Source organism: Neolamprologus multifasciatus, chromosome 3 (genome assembly GCF_963576455.1).
Source record: "Neolamprologus multifasciatus chromosome 3, fNeoMul1.2, whole genome shotgun sequence".
NCBI lineage: Eukaryota > Metazoa > Chordata > Actinopteri > Cichliformes > Cichlidae > Neolamprologus > Neolamprologus multifasciatus.
The window spans coordinates 9,558,995-9,574,535 of record NC_140441.1 but is presented as its reverse complement, the minus strand read 5'-3'; the positions used below and the strand labels follow the sequence as shown (position 1 = coordinate 9,574,535).

At 39.3% G+C, this 15,541-nt stretch overlaps 2 protein-coding genes across 5 annotated transcripts in view; one reads left to right on the top strand and one right to left on the bottom strand.

Moving 5' to 3' along the window:
* LOC146521490 (ICOS ligand-like) overlaps positions 1 to 15,541 on the bottom strand; it is a 230,323-nt gene that overhangs the window by 134,889 nt on the left and 79,893 nt on the right. The gene's annotated exons all lie outside the window — the stretch shown is intronic.
* The window catches only part of LOC146521491 (hepatitis A virus cellular receptor 2-like), a 248,697-nt gene that overhangs the window by 170,438 nt on the left and 62,718 nt on the right, over positions 1 to 15,541 (top strand). The window lies entirely within an intron of this gene.

Below are 15,541 nucleotides of genomic sequence, written 5' to 3'. Positions count from 1 at the left end.
ACAGTACGGGTTGTTGTAACTGACTGTAAAAAGTTAGCACAACGAAAATAAACTACACCTAAACTTGGTTTATATCTGACCCAGATAGACTGCAGGCCATAACGTCTTAGCTAAAGCTCATTTCACCTGACAGTTGGACCGGTGGCCGCCTTGGGTCTCTCCACCTCCGCCTCCCCTTTCCCCCATCCACTTGCTGGCCTCCACCACTTGCTAATTTTGCTGAATCTGTGAACGCTCCACCATAGCCACTACCAAACAACTGAGTTATTTTTACACGTCTGCCAGCATCTGTCCAATCCGCCACCGTTCACTGTTTACACGGTTACGAAAAAAGACAACAAAACATCGGCCCATTTAAAACTAAAAATTACCATCGGCCCACCGGGCAAATGCTCGGTATGCCCGATGGTCAGTGCCAGTAAAAAAAAAAGTTTGTCCACCAAAACACAGAGGAGAACAGCACAGGGATAAACGCAGGCCTGACAACAGGTGGTGTATCACTCCGCTGGTTTTCTACTTAGTGACAGTTTTTACATTGCTTAGTGACATTCGTTAGTGCCCTCACTGACACACAAAGCAAAACAACTACACAACAGAACAACTACACAAGACAACACAACACACTATCCTGTTTTTGCTTTATTTACTTCCCTTGGGCTCAATTTTTAGGAAACACTCTTTTCACTGTGTTGATTTGCTATCCCTGAAATCATTTTGTAAACCAGAGATTGTAAATCTGGGTTTTAAAATGGATCCTGAACTTAAGCTTGAAAGCTGAATCGGGTCGGTTGTAAAGTCTACTTTCTTTCATCTGAGGCAGCTGGCCAAAATTAAGCACTTTCTTGTGTGACAGCAATTTGAAACAGTAATCCATGCCTTTGTAGCCGTTCAGCTGGATTACTGTAATTCTCTTCATTTTGGGGTGAGTCGATCTCCTGTTTTTCGACTGCAGCTAGTCCAGAATACTGCTGCACGCCTTTTAACTGGCACTTGTAGATACGAGCATGTCACCCCAGTTTTATATTCACTTCATTGGCTGCCCGTGCATTTTAGGATCCATTTTAAGCTGTTTTTATTTGTTTTTAAATGTTTGTCCAATGCTGCCCCTCTGTACCTCTCTGCGCGTCTTCATCCATACATACCTTCCCGGTTCCTCAGGTCGGCAGACCAGCTCCTCCTGAGTGTGCCCAGAACAAATCGTAAGCTCAGAGGGGATCGGGCGTTTGCTGTGGCAGCACCAAAATTGTGGTATTAGGTGCCTTTACATGTTAGACAGGCACCTTCCTTATCTGTTTTTAAATCATGTCTTAAAACATATTTATTTACCTTGGCTTTCAGCACAGCAGGACTTGTTGATGTCTCTTAATATGTTTCTTATAAATTATTATGAATCCACAGATCCGGAGTCCGCCCCTGTCACCAAGTGTAACAAGAGTGTCTGACTCATGAGGCAATGGATGTGCATCTTTAACTGTGTAAAACATTGCATATGCACAGGTCACCATTTGGCTTGACAACCAAGACAAGAGGGGGTTGAGAATTCACTCTGGTACTTGTGGATTATCCCTGACTTTTTTATATACAGTTGACTTTTCTGATAATCAAAAAGTAATAGTAATATTAGAGAAAGACAACCTAAGTATATACAACCTGCTATTTTTAAATAATGTTCCATTTACTACAGGGAAAATGCTAACCAGGTCCTATGCAAAAAATAAATTGATAATTTAACAATTGATTTACCAACTGAATTGTTAAATCAAATATACATTTTTTTGGAAATAAGTTGAGTTTCACTAGCTACAACCAGGCCTGACCTTTGTCACTTGATATGTTTGACCAAGTAAAGTTTTATATCCTGTTACATCTTCTGTAAAACTCAAAAAGCGTTTCACAATATGGCATGGTCCTACTTAGCCTCATTAGGTCTTGGATGACTTACTGTAATTGATGGAACCATGTATCCTGCTCTGTACCAGGAAAACCTGAGGGAGAATGTTCAGCTATCAGTTTATTACCGGAAGCTGAGTTCATTACTTTTTTAGTTAATGCAGTTTTTGTGCACCAGGTGGACACCAATTGCATCAGAGCAGCGGTCCCCAACCCCCTGGCCTCGGACCGGTACCGGTCCGTGAGTCGTTTGGTACCGGGCCGCGAGAGTTGAGGCTCAGGTGTGAAATGTATGGCTTTTGGGGTTTTTATCGGTTTTCAGCGTTATTTTGTTATCGTTTTTATCGTTAACTCGGTTTTCCTGGGTCTTTTCACGTGTGTATTGAATAAATCTTCTTTTTTTCGGTACCGGTACTAGTTTTATTTTGTTGTATTTATCCGTGACACCTTAAAGGCCGGTCCGTGAAAATATTGTCGGGCATAGACCGGTCCGTGGCGCAAAAAAGGTTGGAGACCGCTGCATCGGAGTACTTTAAAACAGGAAGGTTAAGTTTATTGAAACTGTTGCAAACCAGGATGTTTTTAGATTATGGTTGTTAGAGCCAATCTATAGAGAAATATAGTTATTATGTTACATGTTTGATTTTGTATAATGTGTTGTTAGAGAATATATGCTGCGAGTTTAATTTGTGTAGGGTAAAAAACATCACAGCGCATGTGTGGTAGCAGGTTAGAATGAGCTAGAACGGCAATGGAAATGTGCGCTGTAGCAGCAAATGGTTTTTTGACCGTGACATCATTTGTTTGTATGTACGAGTCAGAAATAAATCTGGACAGCTCACATTAAGAAGTGGAAGAATTATTTTTTCAAAGCTTGGGAGAGAAATTTGCCACTACAATGGTAATAAGAAAACCTGTCTTAAAACAAATATTAAAGTTGTTTGTTTAGCAAGTCCCACAGGTACTCGATTGGACTGAGATCTGGAAAAGGCTAAGTCAAGGATAGAGGCACAGACTGTCACGGGACACGTAAATTTCTGCTGAGTTCCACGTTCTACTCCTTGGCTGCCCCCACCATTCGGAGGGGACCAATACTCACTGGATTTTTGCTAGTCAGCTCAATGATAACCAGATTTTTACCTACCCTCTCTAAGTATCACAGAATCCTTCTGCAAAGTAAGCTAAACTCCTCTCTTAACCTTTGTTCACTCCTGGATACGTATCATATCCAGGAGGGGCGCTGCTTCCTACTTGTGGAATCAAATTACAAATTCTGGAATTCTCCAAATGGGTTTGGGGTTGACTTTAACTTGGCCCAGAGGTATTTCAAACGGTTGCCAGGTTGACAGACTTTCTCTGAAACAACTCTGATTCATATTAGGGACTGTACAGATAAAATTGTAAATACAAAACAAAAATGAGTAAAACTGAAGAAAAATCCCCGAGCAAAGTAAAAGTGCAAAAATACATTTATTTATTGCACCAACAGTTCTTCACACAGCAGTATTGAAACAACAAAAATAATTTTAACAAGTTTACAATAGTCTATAAACCAACACTAAGAAATCTGTAAGGTTTTTGCATACCTATTTATAGATACCTCAAAACAACTGCTGGGGAGATGATAAAGAGGACATGGTCAGAAAAGAAACTGTAAACAACATTAAGCACAGACAGCAGAGCAACACAGAGACGGACAGGAAGCAGCAGCAGGAGGAAAAGAGCTGGGGGTGTCCTCTGGTCCCCTAATATATAGGGATCAGTATCCCCGCCCCTTGCTGCTGGGTAACTTTCCCACGCACCCAAACACAGCTGCAGGGGTCACGTAGTGGCCAAGGTCCTGGCCAAAGGCCAGTCAGGACTCTGACTACCCCTTACTCTGGCTTATCACAATAGGTCATGACACGGTCAAAGGTCACACATTAATCCTAATTATTAAATCTTACACAGCAAGTGGCACAATCTTATAACATATAATACATAGGTTACATGCTTTCTCATATATAAAAACACTTCAGTGTGGGTTTAAAATGTGTGTGTGTGTGTGTGATTATATCGTATGATATTCTATTGTGATGTGTTCAGGATCTCTGTTACAATGTTACTGTTTTGGTTGTGCTGCATGAAAGACGTGTGTATTAGGGAAGATTAGTTGGAGAGTGAGTTATTCAGGCAAATTCCCAACAGTATTAACTGCCCTGTTACTGTAAAACCTTAATAAACCTCGGTGCTTAAGACTCTACATGAAAGTTAAAATATATATGTTCAGTGCACATAGATTTATAGTGTATATAGTTACATAGTTATACATATCACACAAAAATCCACCACACTGACTAGGGCTGGGTATTGTCACTGATTTCTAGAATCGATTTGATTCACGATTCAATTCAATTCAGTTTGATTTGAATCTGGGAAATTTTGCCTCAGACAGTCAGAAATATTATAATTCAGATCAGTACATTTACATATTTTTGTATCTATAAAAAGAAATCTGACGCTCGCAAGACTTTATCAAAGGTGTGAGCATCACAGCAGATGCCTTTGTGTCGAAGTAGCTGATGATAAAACACAGAAAAACATGAAGGTGATTTTCCTGGCCTGGGATTTTATAAAAATATTCTGCAGTACACCAAAAACGAAAGAAAACCATTAATCAACATATGAACAATACCTCTGAAGTTACAGAGGTTTTATTAGAGACACAACTAAGCGTTTTGCATTTTGTATAATTTTAAAAAGTTTAAATTTGTTCAGTATTGAACGGCAGAAATTAGGTTTTCTTTTCGGAAGTAAGGAAAAGGGGAAAAAACAACGTCCGACAGCGCTGTAAACAATGGTAGACTTGTGCGTAACAAGCAAGCGAATAATGCAGAAAACTTTTAGACGGGAAACTGTTCTTGAAGTACCCGACCATATCCGTGCCGTCGGGTGAGAAAGGCGACATCTCACTGCTTCTGATCCGCTTTGTGTTTACGTCTTTGTGCAGAATCCGTGTTCCTGCTCTCATTTACTGTTTTAGCTGTTTGGTGGTTGTTGAAATGTTGTGAGGTTTAACCTGAGATTCTGGCGTTTTGGACAAAATAAATTTATATAAAAAAATCGATTCAGGATTATCACGTTATCCAAGCCAGAATCGATTTTAATCGATAAATTGATTATCAAAACCCACCCCTACTCCTGACGAAGGGAAAACCAATTCTGCAGGGGAAACCTACCTTGGCATTATGCTAGCAGTGTCCTAGTGTTCTTTTTTTTCCCTTTTCATACCCCACCCCACCCCTGCAGTGGCTCTGCCCCCCCTAGGTGGTGGGCCCCACACTTTGGGAAGCTCTGGACTAGTGTCTGTCCGTATTGCAATATGTTATTAGCTACACTCACAGTAGAAACAGGATACATCTGTAATTTCAATATTTGATATGTTTTATAAAAGAAAAAGAGTCCAAACTCCTCATTAACAAACTGACTTCCAGCTGGTGTTCATGCAGCTCATCAGGACAGTGAGGAGCACAGCAAGTGTCAGCGAAAAGTGAATAATTGACAGTACTCTTGTCCAATGACAAGCATGGTACCAAGTTTTTGTGACATGTTGCTGCTTGCCTCGCAGACAGGCCACTATGGAAGAAATATAGTATCATCAGAATTAAACTATTTTTAGACATTGAATTTATAACACTGAATTTTTATCCTCCAAATTTCCCTGCAAAAAATTTCACCTGCAAAAATTCACCTGCAAAAAATTCACCATCAAATATTCACCTGCAAAAAATTCACCTGCAAAAAATTCACCTGCAAAAAATCCACCTGCAAAAAATCCACCTGCAAAAATTCAACTGCAGAAAATTCACCTGCAAAAATTCAACTGCAGAAAATTCAACTGCAAAAAATTCACCTGCAAAAATTCACCTGCAAAAAATTCACCTGTTAGCCAGCAGTGTGTCTCCTAAAAGAGAACTGTTTAAAGGTGAGTGATCAAGTTTTTCTCCTAAATAGAGATCATTACAGAACACCTAGTCCTACTTAAAATCCCATTCATTTTTATTTTATTTTATCATCTACTCAAACTAAGGAAAACGTTTGACTAACTCAAAGACAATTTCCACGCCTCCCCTGCCTGTCTGCAGAGGCAGTTTTGAATTTAGGAGCGGCAAGATGGCAGCGGCAAACCCTGGCGGTTCTCCGGTAAGTGTATTGTTTTTTATCTTCAAGTTTGTCTTTTGAAACGTTGATTTTATTTAAATCCGTTGCTCACGTATAAAGTACACAGACGGGGTCTTTGCTCAACTCGTTTGAGGCGTGTCTCACTAAGCGTTACATTCTAGCATCTTGCTAACCGAGCTACCCTTTACATGCTGTGCTTTAGAAAATAGGATACTCGGTACAAACCCATACTCCGCAGATATTGATAGACAAACACTGCAAATATAATGTTGGAAACGAGAACGGCCTTTGGTGAAGGGGTAAAATACACCATGAATAAAGCCATAGAGTGAATGGCTGCCATGGTTGCAGAACGGCCTGATGTAATGACAAGAATGGGGAAGAGTGAGGTGAAGTGAACCAAAGCCACAAAACACGGTCAGACAAGGCGACAAAAGGGCAGTGATCTGTCCGTCAGTATGAAGTTGGTGTGTGCTTTGGTGAACAAAAACTCGAGACCGGTAGCAGGAAGATGGGAGACTCGTGTTTCACTGGAATAGTGGTGAATTAAAACATCCTTTGTTGGGTGTAAATGCATCCATACAGGTGAGACAGAGGCAGACCAGACAGTGAAGAAAACAAGGCAAACATTAGAAATATTAAAACGGAAATATAGGATTAATATGACATACAATTATGGATAAATGTAAGGAACACAATGTAAATTATATTGTAAAGTCATTAAAACAGCATACTCTGATGAAAAAAAACATAATTGGGTAGGATGATAATAATAATAATAATAATAATAATAATAATAATAATAATAATAATAATAATAATAATAATAAAAAACATGTACAAGATGGGTATGTATACTTGTACCCAGAATTTAACAACTATAAAGTTGTAGCATGTCAGTACCTTACCCCATCCCTTATATCCACACTTTCAGAAAAGGATATGGTAAATATCTTTACAAATACTATCTAAACTTAAACGGGATATTCCCTCTGCTTCTTGTATACACCCTCAGGGTTTGTGATCAGCCAGCGGCTGATATGATAATTAATCCTGTAAAATGATATTCTTTCGGTTTATGAATCTGTTTGCATAGATTTCTTAATCCGTTTCCACTGTTTTGGAAACGGATTGTGAAAAAAAAAGTAATCCCGTTACTTTACTGATTACTTATTTTCAAAAGTAATTAATTACTTAGTTACTTAGTTACTTTTTAAAAACACGATTTACAACCTGAATAGGTGATAAAGAGAGAGATCTTTCAGCCCAATTCTACTTTTTCTGCATAATCCATCATACAAAATGTAATCAAATGGAAAAGTCTCTTTTTTTTAAACTTGTTTTATCAGTTTTAATCTTTTAACTTTATGCATGAAGCAAAATTTTAATTATATGCACCATTCTCTGACTCGCAGCAGATGGCCCCATCCATCCCTGAGCCTGGTTCTGCCGAAGGTTTCTTCCTGTTAAAAGGGTGTTTTTCCTTCCCACTGTCGCCAAAGTCCTTGCTCATAGGGGGTCATATGATTGTTGGGTTTTTCTCTGTATCTATGAAGCGCCTTGAGGTGACTTTTGTTGTGATTTGGCGCTATATAAATAAAATTGATTTGAATACTGGCACTAAAGTGCAACAGCAGGTCCTCCAACTGAGTGCACCACTGAAACTTTAATGTCTCCACTTTATGACGGAGCAGCAGCTGTTTTGTATCTGAGGAAACTTAACAGGAACTTCATAAAATGTCTCCTGTAAAAACTTTTTTAGCAGGTTTGTTCACGCCTGGTCTTCACAGTCTCACATCCAGGTACTAACCAGGTCCAACTTGCTCAGTTTCTGACATCACTCAGGATCAGAAGTGCTCAGCTCTCTAAAACAGTCCTGACCTGCATCTGAGCCTGTGATAAGCAGCTGCTGGTTAACCAACCAGAGAAAGTGGAGTTTAACAAGGAGGAGGACAAAGACACACCAGGGGCTGAAGGCACAGTTGTTATGTGAGGATAATGTCCAAAGTGGTGCCAATGGTAAAAGAAGGGTGACTCCTTCAGCTCAGACTTAAAGATCTCTGTACAGAGGATCCTCCATCTGGTCTGAATAGATTATTTATTTGCTCATGTGTAAACATTAAAGCTCTGCTGTCCAGGCTTGTTGTATTACAGTAATGAAAATGAATCTGTAAATCGTGTCTCTCGTTACAGTTTCAAAGTCAAACTCAGTGAGAATCCTGAGTCTGATGGTGTTTTATATAGATCAAAATACCAACAACAGCAACAATAAGCACAGCATAAACTGACACATCAACTTTCAGTCCAACAAATCCACTCAGACCAGCTGCTTTCTACAAAGTCTCATCAACAACATCTTTAGAAACAAACATCAACAACCAGGAAGCAGCTTCACCTCTGATCACACACACACTCAACTCTACTCACTCACCTGGAGGATCAACACTCAGGTAGATGATGCTGATGGATTTCCATGAGCGTTTTTTCCCCATGAAGACACGACATTCATATGTTTCGCTATCAGCAACACTCTCTTTCTCACACACACACACAGACAGTGCGCTATAGTACGAGTGCGTAATTTTAACATATGAGTGGTCACAGTGTTTCAGTCACTCACATAAACACAAACACTCACCCATGAAAACTTGCACTCAGCAAAATGTTTTCTGGGACATAATGGAACATTATAAAGACGTCATCAATAATAGTCTATGGATGCATAATCACTGAGTGTGTGTAGGTAGGCCTACTCACAGTCACAATGCACTGTAAGAGCAAACACCTCCCTCTGCTGACCAGAGGTGTCGATTACACTAAAGTACGTTCAGAGTTTTGGATTGGTGATGACTTAAGAGTCTCTGAAAAGTTCCTTTTTTCAGCAGATTCTGGTTTATTTGAGTCATCTTCTTCCTTTTCAGAGCAGAATGGCAGGAATATAAAAAGGTTCTCAATTTGAACTTCACTGGATCCACTTCATCATGTCTGAATGCCAATGGGTAGTGATTTGTGCCATGTGATTGGCTGCTCACATATATCTGTATCAATATAATGGTTTCACTGGCAGTTGAATAGACATGCCTAATAAAAAAGAAGATGACTCACATAAACCAGAATCTGCTAAAAATGTACTTTTTAGAGAATTAAATCAGAAACAGAGCAGGATCATATGGATAATTTCGGAGCTACAACCCAGATCTGATGAGTTTTGCAGAAGCCTGATCCTGTTGCTTCTGCAGAAGGGAGAAGTAACAGTTCGTTGGTGGTGTAGTGCAGTGGGGGATATTTTAATGGCACATTTTGGACCCCATTCTGAGGATTGTTTAAACGCCACAGCCTTCTGAAGTATTCTGACTGTGTCACAAAAATCAAACCATCTCAAACTAATTTCTTGAACATAACAAGTTCACTGAAATACTCCAATGGCCTCCACAGTCACCAGATCTCAGTCCAGCAGAACATCTTAGGAGGTGGTTTTAACAGGAGATTCACATCATGGACAAATCTGCAGCATCTGTGTGATGCAGTCATTTTAATATGGACCAGAATCTGTGAGGAATGTTTCCAGCAGCTTGTTGAATCAGTGCCATGCAGAATGAAAACAGCTCAGAAGCCAAAAAGGGGCCCAACATGGGACTAGCAAGGTATACCTAATAAAGTGGCCGCCGAATGTATGCACTGTGTGTAAATGGAAAGAGGCATCAATCACTGCATGATAACAGCCAGCAGGTGGCAGCAGTGGAGCATTAGTCTTCCCAATGCATGACAGTTTTCATGTGACCTTTGACCTTTAATGTTACAGGAGATTATCACCATTTTGAAAAGCAGCCTGACATGATGGTGCGTTCACAGCCCTACAGGTTACGTGAACATAAAGAACACTCGTTCAGAAGGAATAGACCTACATGCTAAAAATGTGGGTGGATAGAAGAGTCGCACAGCACTTTGTGTAGCCCCATAGTTCTGGTTCTGAAGTAAAATCTGTGTCGACAACCGCAAGGTGGATGAGGTGTCATGGTTTGATGCTTATTCCATGCCCCCCTGTCGACGAGCCACTTGTTAGGCACAGCTCGATATTTCACCACACTGGATTTAACTAAGAGCTACTGGCAGATTACCTCATCTGCATTCTTCACTTCGTATGCTTTCAACTAATTTGTCACACTTCCCAGAGCCCCTGCCACTTTCCTGTACCTCATGTACCGGGTGCTGCAGCCACACCCCTGGATGGTGTGATCACCTACAGTGAGACCTGGGCGGAGCATGTGCAGTGGGTGACCAGTCCCTGAGGCAGGCGGGCTCAATGCCAACCTAAAGAAGTATGCGGTTGAACAGAGGGAGGTACAGTATTTGGGGTACAACTAGGGGGGCAGGCAGGTGGATCCACAGGTGGAGAAAAAGCCATAAATCCTCCCATGTCCCAAGACCAAAAGGGAGGTGAGGCAGTTCCTGGGGCTGGCCGAGTATTACTGTGACTGGTTTCACAGGCCTAACCAGCCCTTTAATCACCCTCACCTCACCGTAAAGGGTGCCCAGGATCTGTTCCAGTGGGCGTTCATGTCTCTTCCATATTACCTGGGACGCTCATTGACCCTCTGCTCTGACCGTGCCCTGCTGCAATGGCTCCACTGCATGAAGGATGCCAGCGCCCAGATCACCAGACAGCTCATTATATCTGGCTATGCAGCCTTTAAGTTCAAGGCTGAAGGATGCTTAGGTAGAGTAACAAAATCCGCAGCCTCTGAGAAACAGTTTGCAATAGTTAGCATGGTCGTGTTACCTGGAGAGTAGTAAGAAAGAGCTAGGTTACTAATGTTGGACTAAAAATCCACACTGCACTCCAATTCTATCACCTCAGACTCTGACAATGGTTAAGCCTTTTCTTTCCAACTGTGACTTGGAAACTCTTATCCATGCATTCATAACGTCATGCTTGGATCACTGCAACTCTCTTTTAATAGGAATTGGCCAAAGCACTTTGTCACGCCTGCAACTGGTGCAAAATCCCGCACCACGTTTTCTAACTATTAAAAAGAATATTGGAACATATTACTCTGGTTCTGGTCTGCTTACGCTGGCTTCCAATTAAATTTAGGATCTATTTTAAAATCCCTTTACTGGTTTTCAAATCCTTAAATGGTCTCACTTAGAGGAGACTGAGCATTCTCTACTGGGGGCCTGAAGCTTCGATGATCTTCCTCTCCACATTTGCCAATCTACTTCAGTGGTGGTTTTTAAAAAGGTTAAAAATTCATTTTTATTTGCTGGCTTTTGACTCAGTAGGTAGCTGACACTGTAATTTCTGTTATTTATTTATTGTAGTTTTTATAATTCTGCTGAGCAGTAATTTGGTCGGCCGTGTGTTGTTTTAAAGAGTTATATAAATAGATTATGGTATGCAAATCTACCATGATCACCACAGCTGTCAGCGAAGGAAGAGGGAGAGAGATGGTTGGACTGCCATAGTCACACTGTCACAGTGTAGCACTAGTGGACAAACATCCTTCATCTGAGTGTTTATAATATAGTGTTTAGCTGACAATCCTCAAATCAAATGACAACACGTGAGAAGAAGAATAAGGGCAACAAGAACATTATATTTGGTATTAATATTAATATTATATATATTTGAAAACGATGGGCTGTAGGAAGCCCTAATTATGACAGGGTTAAATAAAACACAATCAAAGTATCTTATTGCTTTTCATGGAGTCCAGTAATTTGGGCTTTCTTGTTGTGACAAGATTTTTATGCTCTTCATCCAACTTCCTCCCCACATCGCTCTTCCACACCTGTTCCCAATCCTTCTTGGTCTAAAAAAAAACAAAAACACACGCATGCACACACATACACACAAACACAAAAGAAAGCATAGAAAGTTTACAGACTACTGAGGATAATCAACTATGAAAGCTTCTTTATTCCCAGCAAACAGATTTGGACCTTATAGTAATTTGCCATCAAGAATAGTTACTGTAATTTTTGTTTATGTTTGAGCAGCACAAACTCCACTTAACTTGTGCTGCAGCTCAAGTAGCTCAGATTCTGGGGGATCCACAGCTGGATTATTGGACACAACTGGAAATAGAAACTCTTCCTCAGAGTAGAAACGATGTAAAGGTCTGAACCGCTCTGAGTTAAGCAAAGAAGCAGAAGCACTGAGGAAGAGCTGAGTAGTAAATGAAAAGAAGTGGAGACTCTAAGTTGTTATATTTCAACAGCAAAACTCAAGGAATCAATTTCAATATGACAAAGAATCCACAAACGTTTTCTTAGCTGTGCATGTCTGCGCTTTTCAGGTGACCCAACCAGCCATGGCTTTAAACCTCTCCAGCCCACTTCATGGGACACATGTGGGCCATCTTCAACTCATTCCAGATCTTCATGGTATACAAGAGGTTTTATTGTCCAAATCCAACAAGTCTCTGCTCAGCTTCTTTGATTTACATTCCTTACATCAAAAACCTTGACCTATGTCTAAAACTAAAGGTGGGCAGATCGATCCAGATATCGATACTATCGATACCAACATTAGAATTGGTATCGGATTGATATTAGCACGATTGGATCGATACTTTGCTTTTATCCTTCAAACTCAGTATGTATCCTGCTGAACTGTGCTAATTATTCCTTTGGAAAATAAATAAACCTCAAACATGCATTATGAAAAATGTCTGAACCTTTTTGTGTGCTTTAGAGACAGAAACATTGAAATTCCAGGTCTCCAAAAACCCCAAAACACACGACAAGCTGAAAGGTGTGTTTTGTTGTGTTAACTAAATATTGTGGAAAGTAACAATCACAGTGATATAGTGGTGATTAAAATGTGTTCAGAATTTGCAAATTCATGTCATAAGTCATGGCACACTACTCTCTCCTAATTAGCTGCCTGAATGACTTACAACTATTGGTACTGATATCAGCAATACTGGCCCAGTATTTACTAAGTACTTGATCGATACCAAAATTGGTAGTGTGACACAGCTCTACTGTGAATGAGGGGAAAATGTGAATGTTGAATGTTCTTGTTGAAATGTCCAGGCAAAGAAATACATGTTAAATGACAAGATATTAGTGTTCAAATAGTGTCAATTAACACACAACTTCAAGGTTGTTTTTTTTTATTTCTATGTGATAATGCTTCATAACTAAACAATAAGAACAAGTAGTTAGATGTTCTTTGATCATTATGAAGGTATAATCTGAAATACAATAACACATTAAGTTTTTGAACAAAGTACTGATATCGGATCAGAATGATTATACCACCCTGAATTTTACTTGGTATCGGATCAGAAAGGAAATCAGTGGTATCGCACATTACTATCTAAAACCTTGTCGTATAATCTCTACTTTATTTAACCTGGTAGCGCCAAAATCTTCTTTTAATAACTGTTTAAGGAGAGTTTTACATAACTCTGATCTCTCATGTTACTCAGATTTTAAACCCCAACATGTCCAATCTGTAATTTTCCAAAATAAAAGCCTCAAAATGTTTACACTTACAGCAGCAGAGACAAATAAAGCCTCCCTAAGCTGTGCTGGTAGGTTCCAACCTGAGATCTGAAATTGACTCACTAGAACAAAACTTAGTGAGATTACAGAGGAGGGACACTGGTTCTTACCTGCTATCTAGCATTACAGTTGATGTTGCCATTTTGGTTCTCTGTCACCTACAAAATGAAATACGAATTTTTAGAAGCAGCAGTTTAAGTGAATATTTCAAACCTTTATTGATGCACTTACACATTAATAAGACAATAACATAAAAAAAATTTCACGTTTTAATTCAAAGCTTTCAAATTAAAAACAACTTTTAAAAGACAAAAACAAACTGTAAACTGAGTATAATGGTAGAAACAGCAAAAAGAACAAACCATTTAAAAACAATCCTACATTAATAATAATCAAAATCCCTTTTTAGGATGCAATTTTAGAATTTTGTAATAAATATTAAACTTTTGACATACAACTGGATTTAAATATAATCTTTACGTAGTTGTTTCTCATTATTTAAATGTAACACTCAAACCTGGAGTTTGTCTCTCACATGTAAAACTTCATAGTGTGTTCTGTTTTTTGTAGCTTTTCATCAACACAATCAGTACCGCTGAGAACGGACTTTATCACTGAGCTAAAATCTTTAATCTTTAGTCAAATAAGTATTTTAAATAGATTATATTTTTAATCAATCCAATTCTGCAAATAAAGTGATTTGTTCGTTTTCGTGATACATTCGTTATTCCAGATAATAGTTATGGATAGTAGTTTCCAAGCCAACAATGCCTGTTGAGAAAATGCAGACATTTTAAATGGTAACTTTGATATACTGTATTTACAAAATAATAAGAACTGTAGACATCCAATGTTGCTAAAAATGTTGTGTGGAATGAAAAGCCATAATGATTCAGGAGATTTTATGTCTTCTTTTAGCAATTTCACCTTAAATGTAGTTCAGGTCCTTGAAGTACAGAAGCCAAAACCATCTTTATCTTTAGGTCCACAAAGCAATGAGTTTTTTTAAAGAGCTGGGAAAGAGCTGGATACACAAATCTGGAAACACCTTCACCTTTAGTCAAAAGGATTCTACCAAAAATTGATAGGGCTCTTTGGAGCCATAAGTTCATTAAAGTTTTAGTTTTATCCATCCTGGGCAACACGTTCTCACTCCCAACTCGTCAAATGTGTGACGCATGGTCAGGCTCCCTCTGCTTCAATTCTCGACGCGCAGGGTACCGCCCTCGCGTCGAGAATTGACGTGCAGCGTCCTCTCATTTAATACTATAGAGCTCCCTAAACGTTGCTTATCGACGACATGAGATTGCCGCGGAAGAGCCTGTTGTCCGTATATTTATATATTTCCAAAATCACATTGTAGTGACGTATACAGAACACAATATTATTAATTATATAATTAAACAACTACCTGAGAAACAGCAGATACAGCAGATAAATTAATTATAGGCTATAACTTTTGTATCGTTTATTGCATTTATGGAGGGAGTGGTGTATGCTGGGTAATGGCACAGCTAGCGACTGGGTGACTTTATTCACCCGCTTCGGCTGTTATCAGTCCATACAATGGGCGTTATTAGCCCAAATCAGTCCCATAGATATGGGCCATCTCCTGCTAGATTGTTCAGAAGGTTGTTATCATCCATCCAGATGGAGGATCACTAACAGGAGCGTGGGAATACTCCAGAATCCACTCTGGCTGGAATCCGGTGGATACAGCAGTGTTTACAGGTAAGGCCGTTTAAACGGACAGCATTTATAGAATGACTATTAAAAGTCAGTGAGTGTCAATAATGTTAATGTGGTTATGTTAGTAATACACAGAGTGCTAATATAACAGCTTTAAGATGCATTTGTAGATATTATTACGTGTTTTACTGTCTTTATGGTGCTAGCTTAAAGTTACGGTGTAAACGTTAGCTTATATTGGAGTAAAGCTGTTACTGTTTAAACGATGTTAGCACAGAAATATTAG